We start from the raw sequence: 7,510 nt of genomic DNA on the forward strand, positions 1-7,510 counted from the left end.
GCACTACTCAACTATAATAATACCAATTAAACTAGGAGGGGACTTACAACCGCCTCCTAAACAAAATAAACCACACTGTGCAGTACTCACCCCCTTTACTCTAGCAGATCCTTGGACGAAACCGCACGGGAACGTCCATAGTCCACCCGCAGGGGGAGGACACACTCGCCGTCTTACCAAAAGGGGGTGCCCCACAATGACCACTCATGTAAATTTTGACAGCTGGCTGGTAACGACTTTCCGCCACAACAAGATTTCCTAAACCGCAGACCGCCATCCAACAAGACACCAAAACGTAACTAGTCAAAACGTTAAAAATACTCTCCAAAAACACACCAATACCCGCAGGGAAAAGGTGAACACCGTCTTCCCTATAGAACTGTGAATTATGGAGTACCAAAAGCGGATGCTGCACTACCAAACCACCTATGAGCTTTTTCTATGGCTGCAAAATGAACCATACCCCGCCAGTGAAAATGGGGCACGATGTCTGACCATACCACTGTCACTTGAGGCCAGGAAGCCCGCAATGCGACCAAGTTCGCCTTGACACTCAGGATGAGGTCGATGCCCTTAACTCGACCCATGTCATTCCACCCTAGGTGAATGACGATCCAGTCGGGTCGGCACCACCTTCGTTCATGGCGGAATAGAAGCCGAAGCAAACCAACCCAACGCAAACCCCTCACACCTAACCATCTGACTACTCTGTCCCCAAAAAAGTCAGCCATTTGCCTTGGCATAGGATGCCTCTCCGCCCAAAAAATTTAAAGAATGGCCAATAAGCCAAATCTGCTCCGAGATATCCAATGCGGCTGAAAAAAGAAAGATCCTAATATCAGCAACTATTCAACACATTTAAATACAAATGAAACAGCATGGATAAAAGAACCCAAGTGAAGGAGAAAACCCAAAAAAACTCCCGTGGACCGTAATGAAGCCAATTGTAATTCGGCCCCCTCGGAGGAAAATTTAAAAATTCACTTCACACCCTCAATTCCTGAAACAGCCATTCAAAAACTGACAGGTAAAACGCGTTTTTGGGTTAGCGCAACAGGCGCAACAAGCTAAAACTTAAGCAAATCCAACATGACACCTCACGGCCCGGTCCCCAGACCGGCTGGTCCCGCTCCGCCTCTGCACCCGAGCAGCTGTTCTTACCCGCATGGATAGGACCCACTCACCGCAGCACTGAAATAACGTCTCAATACAGACGCCCAACCTGCACACTGCCAACCTGTAAACAAATATAACCAACCCAAGAACCACCTCCCACTCCCAAGGAGGGGGGGCGGAGGGAACCTCCCTCCATGCTGAACAACACAAAAAAGGAGCTCGCCAGCGAGGCATCCCCATCGGATTGGGTACTGAAAAACCTTTTGCAGGCGCAGAACCCCGTCAGAAATTTTGCCACGTAACTATCTCCTAAACTACTCAATGAGCTCCCGTAGGAAAGGTGGAGTTGGTAAACCAGACAATACTGCGTCAGGAACAAGCTCCCGGAATTTTGCGAACTCAAAACAGGAAAGCGAGTCCGCTATTCTATTGTCTACACCCGGGACATGCTTGGCTGTGAAATGAATATTGTGTTTCAGGCACTTGAGCACCAAATACCACAACAAGCGCAAGGCCTGGGGAGAGGAGGAGCTCTAATTATTAACTGCATGCAGTACACCCAAATTATCGCAGCAGAAAACGATACTGCGATCGGACAAACTAGAGGATCACAACTCTACCACCACAATTAACGGGAAAAGTTCCAAAAGAAGCAAGTTTTTGGTGAAACCCTGTGTGATCCAGGAATTAGGCAAAGGAGTAGCACACCACTCCCTCCTAAAGAAGGCTCCAAAACCCGAACCACCAGCGGCGTCCGTAAAAAGTTGCAAGGAACCATTCGAACAACGCTCGGCCATAACACCTCCCGGTTAAAAGAAACCAGGAAAGTGGACCAGACCCGTAAATCATCCTTGATCTCGCGCGAAAGGTATACCGTATGGTGTGGCTTACGAACACCCGCCGTGGACCTCTCAAGCCTACGGCAGAAAACTTGCCCCATGGGGATGATCCTACATGCAAAATTGAAAGAACTGAGCAACGATTGAACCTGTTTAAGACTGACCCTACGTCTGCTGAGACATTCCTCTATGAGACCCAAGAGTTTGTGAACTTTGTCAACAACAACCGGCCCCCGAATCGATTTCATTGCCCAAGTAACAAAGGCCACCCGTGGGACCTTCGGTCTTATCGGGGGCCACGGGGACCCCAAGAAGACGGGACACCTGCTGGGCGAGACCCAGCACATCACCGCAAACTGAGCTATCCTTTGGGCCTACGAAGAGAAAATTGTCTAAATAATGGGCGACTCCTGGGTGACCACAGGCCGACTGTATACACCAGTATAAAAAAGAGCTGAATTTCTCAAAGTAGGCGCAAGATACGGAACAACCTATCGGCAAGCACCTGTCGACGTAGAAACTACCGCCTAATCGGAAAGCCAGGCACCGCAGGGAATTGGGGTGGATTGGAAGAAGGCGAAAAGCAGACTCAATGTCCAATTTGGCCATGAGAGCACCGGGGCCCACCGCCCTAACTAACTGCAGGGCTTCATCAAAGGATTGGTACCGAACTAGGCAGGCGTCGGACGGGATAGCATCGTTGACCGAACCTCCATGGGGGTGTGACAAATGCTGAATAAGGCGGAACTGATCCGGGGCCTTCTTGGGAACCACTCCCAAAGGCGAAATACAGAGCCCCAGCATGAGGGGGGATGGGAATGGGGCGCACATGCGCCCCAAGCGAATTTCAGACTGAACCTTACGAGAGACCACTAGTGGGAAATCGCACGCGGACTTCAAATTGCGGCGGGAAACCATGACGACGGAATCCGCAATGGGTAGCCTAACCCCGTAATGGAAACCATCGAACAAAAATTGACCGGAGGGGATATCCAGATAAGAAACCAACCACTTGGTTAATTCCTCAATGCTAATGGGGAAAACGCCTTAATTACCACTTCCGGGGGCGTAGGCAGCATCAGGGGGCTGGGCGCCGGCAGCGGAAGTGCAGTCTTTTGCCGGGTGCCCCCCACCACACACTTTACATGAGTGGCGAAAACGACAACTAGTCCCTCTGACACACTTGCCATCTTTGAAGGCAAAACACTTTCCTTTATTCCCAGCGGCTGGACTCGGGGGGGGGACGCCCGAGAGCGACTTGTTGCCCTGGGAATCTACGGGGGGGCTTACTGTGTTGCGTGACCTCAAGCCACACCTCGAAGTCCTTAAACCCCAAGGGTAAGGTCGGGTTGCCGTCCTGGTTACAGCGGAACTTTTCGTTATACTCCCGCCAAGCGTAACCCTTGGAGGATAAGTACATTTCGTGGACCAGAAATAAATATTTGACTGTGTTATGATATTCGGCATGTTTTCGTATCGGCATAGCACACCGCAAAGACCAAGAAACCGCAGAGCCACTGATGGAATTGCGAAAAGCATTTTCACCAATGCCCCCGACCTTCTTAGCCCTATCAAAAGCCTTCCTCATGTTATCCGTAAGGGTGAACATGTCGAAATATTTACCCTTCCTAATCTTTTTCCTCATCTGTTTTCGCAAACCTCTAGTGACAGCCGTGTTCGCGCAGTGGACCATTTCGGTAAAAAGGGGAGGCTCCGATGCGACTGCAGCACCCTTACCCTTGGCATTCCTATCCTTCTTGTGTATGCAATGCGCAATGAGCCTGGCTAGTTTACGCGGACGCCTAGGGGACCGGAAGACCTTGTATCTGAAGAAGAACTGGACGAAGAACTGTCGGAAGAAGAATAAGTAACCATCTCACCATTTCCAGTGGGACCTCCTGCTTCTTCGGTCATGGCAGCGGGACCGGACACATCCTCTTCAGGGACCCGAGATCCCCAGCTTTGCCTGCTCTTGAAGTTCCACTCCGCTGCGTCGATGACCTCCTCTGCACGGCACCGGAACCCAACTCCGCCGAGGTCGCGGATGACCTCACGGGAGGGGAGAACCCACTCATATCACCGACACCTAACATCAGTGCCGGACTGGCCATATGGCACTTCTGGCAAATGCCAGAAGGGCCGATGGCCACGTGGGCTGGTCCAGCGCTCACTGAGACACGCTGCCGCTCAGTCCGGCGGCAGCGCGTCTCAGCGCTCAGGGGAGGAGAGCACGCCAGCACGGCTATGTCTGGCAGCGTATAGTGGACTTCAAACCAGCCGCCGGTTCGTGAGCCAATCAGAGCTTGCGGACCGGCAACCATTCAGGAGTCGCCGCTGCCGGTCCACGAGCTCTGATTGGCTCACGAACCGGCGGCTGGTTTGAAGTCCGCTACACGCCACCAGACATAGCCGAGCTGGCTTGCTCTCAGCTCCTGACAGCCTCAGTCACATCCCAGCTGGAGGAGCCGGAGGAGCAGCAGCAGCGGTAAGCAGCTGCAACACTATTGTGGGGGCAATTGGCTGGCACTGTGGGGGCATTTGTATACCTGGCACTGTGGGGGCAATTGTTTACCTGGCACTGTGGGGGCATTTGTATACCTGGCACTGTGGGGGCAATTGGCTGGCACTGTGGGGGCAATTGGCTGGCACTGTTGGGGCAATTGTTTACCTGGCACTGTGGGGGCAATTGGCTGGCACTGTGGGGGCATTTGTATACCTGGCACTGTGGGGGCAATTGTTTACCTGGCACTGTGGGGGCATTTGTATACCTGGCACTGTGGGGGCAATTGGCTGGCACTGTGGGGGCATTTGTATACCTGGCACTGTGGGGGCAATTGTTTACCTGGAACTGTGGGGGCATTTGTATACCTGGCACTGTGGGAGCAATTGTCGATCTGGCACTGCACTATTGGGGGCATATGTCTGTGTATCACGTCCCATTTTAATTGGCCACACCCATATTTTTGGCACGCACACAGTACCTCTATGGGACACTCTCTGTCTGATTGGTCGCCGCCTAGCCCGCCGGGAGTGCACACAGATGCTCTCATTCTAGTGAATGGGGCACGTGCGTGTCCATGCCCCTTTTCTGGAGCGCGCGCGTGCGTGCTTAGTTACAACCTTTATTTTTCCATACCCCCACTTCAACATTTCCACTTCAACCAATGGTTGTGTGTATTTTAATACAGAATGATGTACACTTGTATCTTGTTATAATATGAATTTATATTTGTAAGAGCATAGACTAAGAAGTAGGAGTTGTCGGGAATAGTAAGTGGAGGAGTCAGATGCTGACACAGAGGTGGGCCTGTGTGCTTCAAAAATGCCAGGGCCTATTTATGGTCCCAGTCCGGCCCTGCCTAACATGGAGACAGAAGTGGGGAATGGGGGAGGAACAAACCCGGCGGTAGCCGGGGGGGGGGGGGGGGCAGGAGGCAAGGGTGGGGGGAAGAGAGAAGGGGAAGCTGGGAAGGGGGAACTGGCAAGGTCGCGGGCTCCCCGCTTGCTGCGCTACCGGCCGGACCGAAGGCGTGCGGCCAGGGCGGTTGGGCGACGTAACCCAGGTGCAATGCGTAAGGGGCGTGCATGAAAGGTGTAGACCTGCAGGAGGGCAGCGTGGGAAAATCCTACAGATTAAGACCCTGGAAAGGGAGCGGGGGGGAGCCGACCCGGGAACCATAGTGACGGGCCGTGAGGTTAAAGAGCCCTGCGGGTGCGGAAGCATCCCAGCAAAATAAGGGGAAAAAAGGGGGCCCGAGACACGGGCAAGCTAGGCGATATGGCCGAACTCATGGTGGGAAAATGTTGGGCCCCCGACCAGACCCCCGACACAGAGGGAGCCGGCGGGAAACCCGAGGGAGCCGCGTGAGCTACGGTGTCCGGCACCGTAAAAGTGGCGGACATAGCACTGTGAGCCGACATCACCTGCAGTAGTAAACCATGCTGGCCAGCAGGTGGCGTATCCACTCCATGCAATGGGCCTTTGGATGGCGGCAGCCGGATCTGGAAAACCGGAAGTGCCCCCAGGTGCATCCCAAATGCCAGACCGTCGGCCATAATCGCCATAATCGCCGGTGCATGTACTACAGGTGGACCAGTGAAGGGAAGCAGGGCGCTGGACTCATCCACCCTCCCTGCCACCCTCGGACCCAGGGAGATGGCAGGGAGGTCTGCAAGCAGCCAAGCACCCACAGGGGAGCTTGCTGGTGATGCTGCCGTGCGGCCGTCGTGTCACCGGTGCCGCAAGACCCGCTGACCGGTCATCCACCATAGCCCCCACCGCTGAACCAGCGATCGTGGATGGAGCTCCGATGCCGGCGCGTGCGGCTCTAAAGCCGCGCCTACTTCCAGATGCCGCAGCCGCTGAGGCAGCACCCCTGCCCCTGGAGAGCACTGACTGCTCTCCGGCAGGCGGCGCAGGAGAGGACGGGAGCACGCGCACACGAGGCAGGCCATAACCTGCTGTAGTAAGCGGGCGTGAGGCCTCGGCCAGGCGGCGGGGAGGGGGGCGGACCTTCGTGGACGGAGCATCCTTGGTGCTGGGAGATGAGGGGACACAGAAACGCTGCACAGTTGGAAGGGGAGAGGGAAAAAAAAAAAAAAAAAAAAAAAAAAAAAAAAAAAAAAAAAAAAAAAAAAAAAAAAAAAAAAAAAAAAAAAAAAAAAAAAAAAAAAAAAAAAAAAAAAAAAAAAAAAAAAAAAAAAAAAAAAAAAAAAAAAAAAAAAAAAAAAAAAAAAAAAAAAAAAAAAAAAAAAAAAAAAAAAAAAAAAAAAAAAAAAAAAAAAAAAAAAAAAAAAAAAAAAAAAAAAAAAAAAAAAAAAAAAAAAAAAAAAAAAAAAAAAAAAAAAAAAAAAAAAAAAAAAAAAAAAAAAAAAAAAAAAAAAAAAAAAAAAAAAAAAAAAAAAAAAAAAAAAAAAAAAAAAAAAAAAAAAAAAAAAAAAAAAAAAAAAAAAAAAAAAAAAAAAAAAAAAAAAAAAAAAAAAAAAAAAAAAAAAAAAAAAAAAAAAAAAAAAAAAAAAAAAAAAAAAAAAAAAAAAAAAAAAAAAAAAAAAAAAAAAAAAAAAAAAAAAAAAAAAAAAAAATATAAAAAAAAAAGAAAAAAAAAAAAAAAAAAAAAAAAAAAAAAAAAAAAAAAAAAAAAAAAAAAAAAAAAAAAAAAAAAAAAAAAAAAAAAAAAAAAAAAAAAAAAAAAAAAAAAAAAAAAAAAAAAAAAAAAAAAAAAAAAAAAAAAAAAAAAAAAAAAAGAAAAAAAAAAAAAAAAAAAAAAAAAAAAAAAAAAAAAAAAAAAAAAAAAAAAAAAAAAAAATAACAGAAGCCAAAGTAATACAGTGACAAGAAAGAACAATACAAAGCTATAACTGTACCTTAATGTTCCAAATGGCAAGAGAAGATGGCCGCCAGCAATTGCCTATAAATACTGTGTCAACACTCCTCCTACAAATTACTTAATAGGCTAAACTCAGTGGCGTAAGTTCGTCCCAGACACCCGGAGCAAGATAAATATTGGTGCCCCTCCCCCCACCTCTATGTTTAGATAGATTTTATATATATATAT

Source organism: Pseudophryne corroboree, chromosome 2 (assembly GCF_028390025.1).
Source record: "Pseudophryne corroboree isolate aPseCor3 chromosome 2, aPseCor3.hap2, whole genome shotgun sequence".
NCBI classification, from domain to species: domain Eukaryota; kingdom Metazoa; phylum Chordata; class Amphibia; order Anura; family Myobatrachidae; genus Pseudophryne; species Pseudophryne corroboree.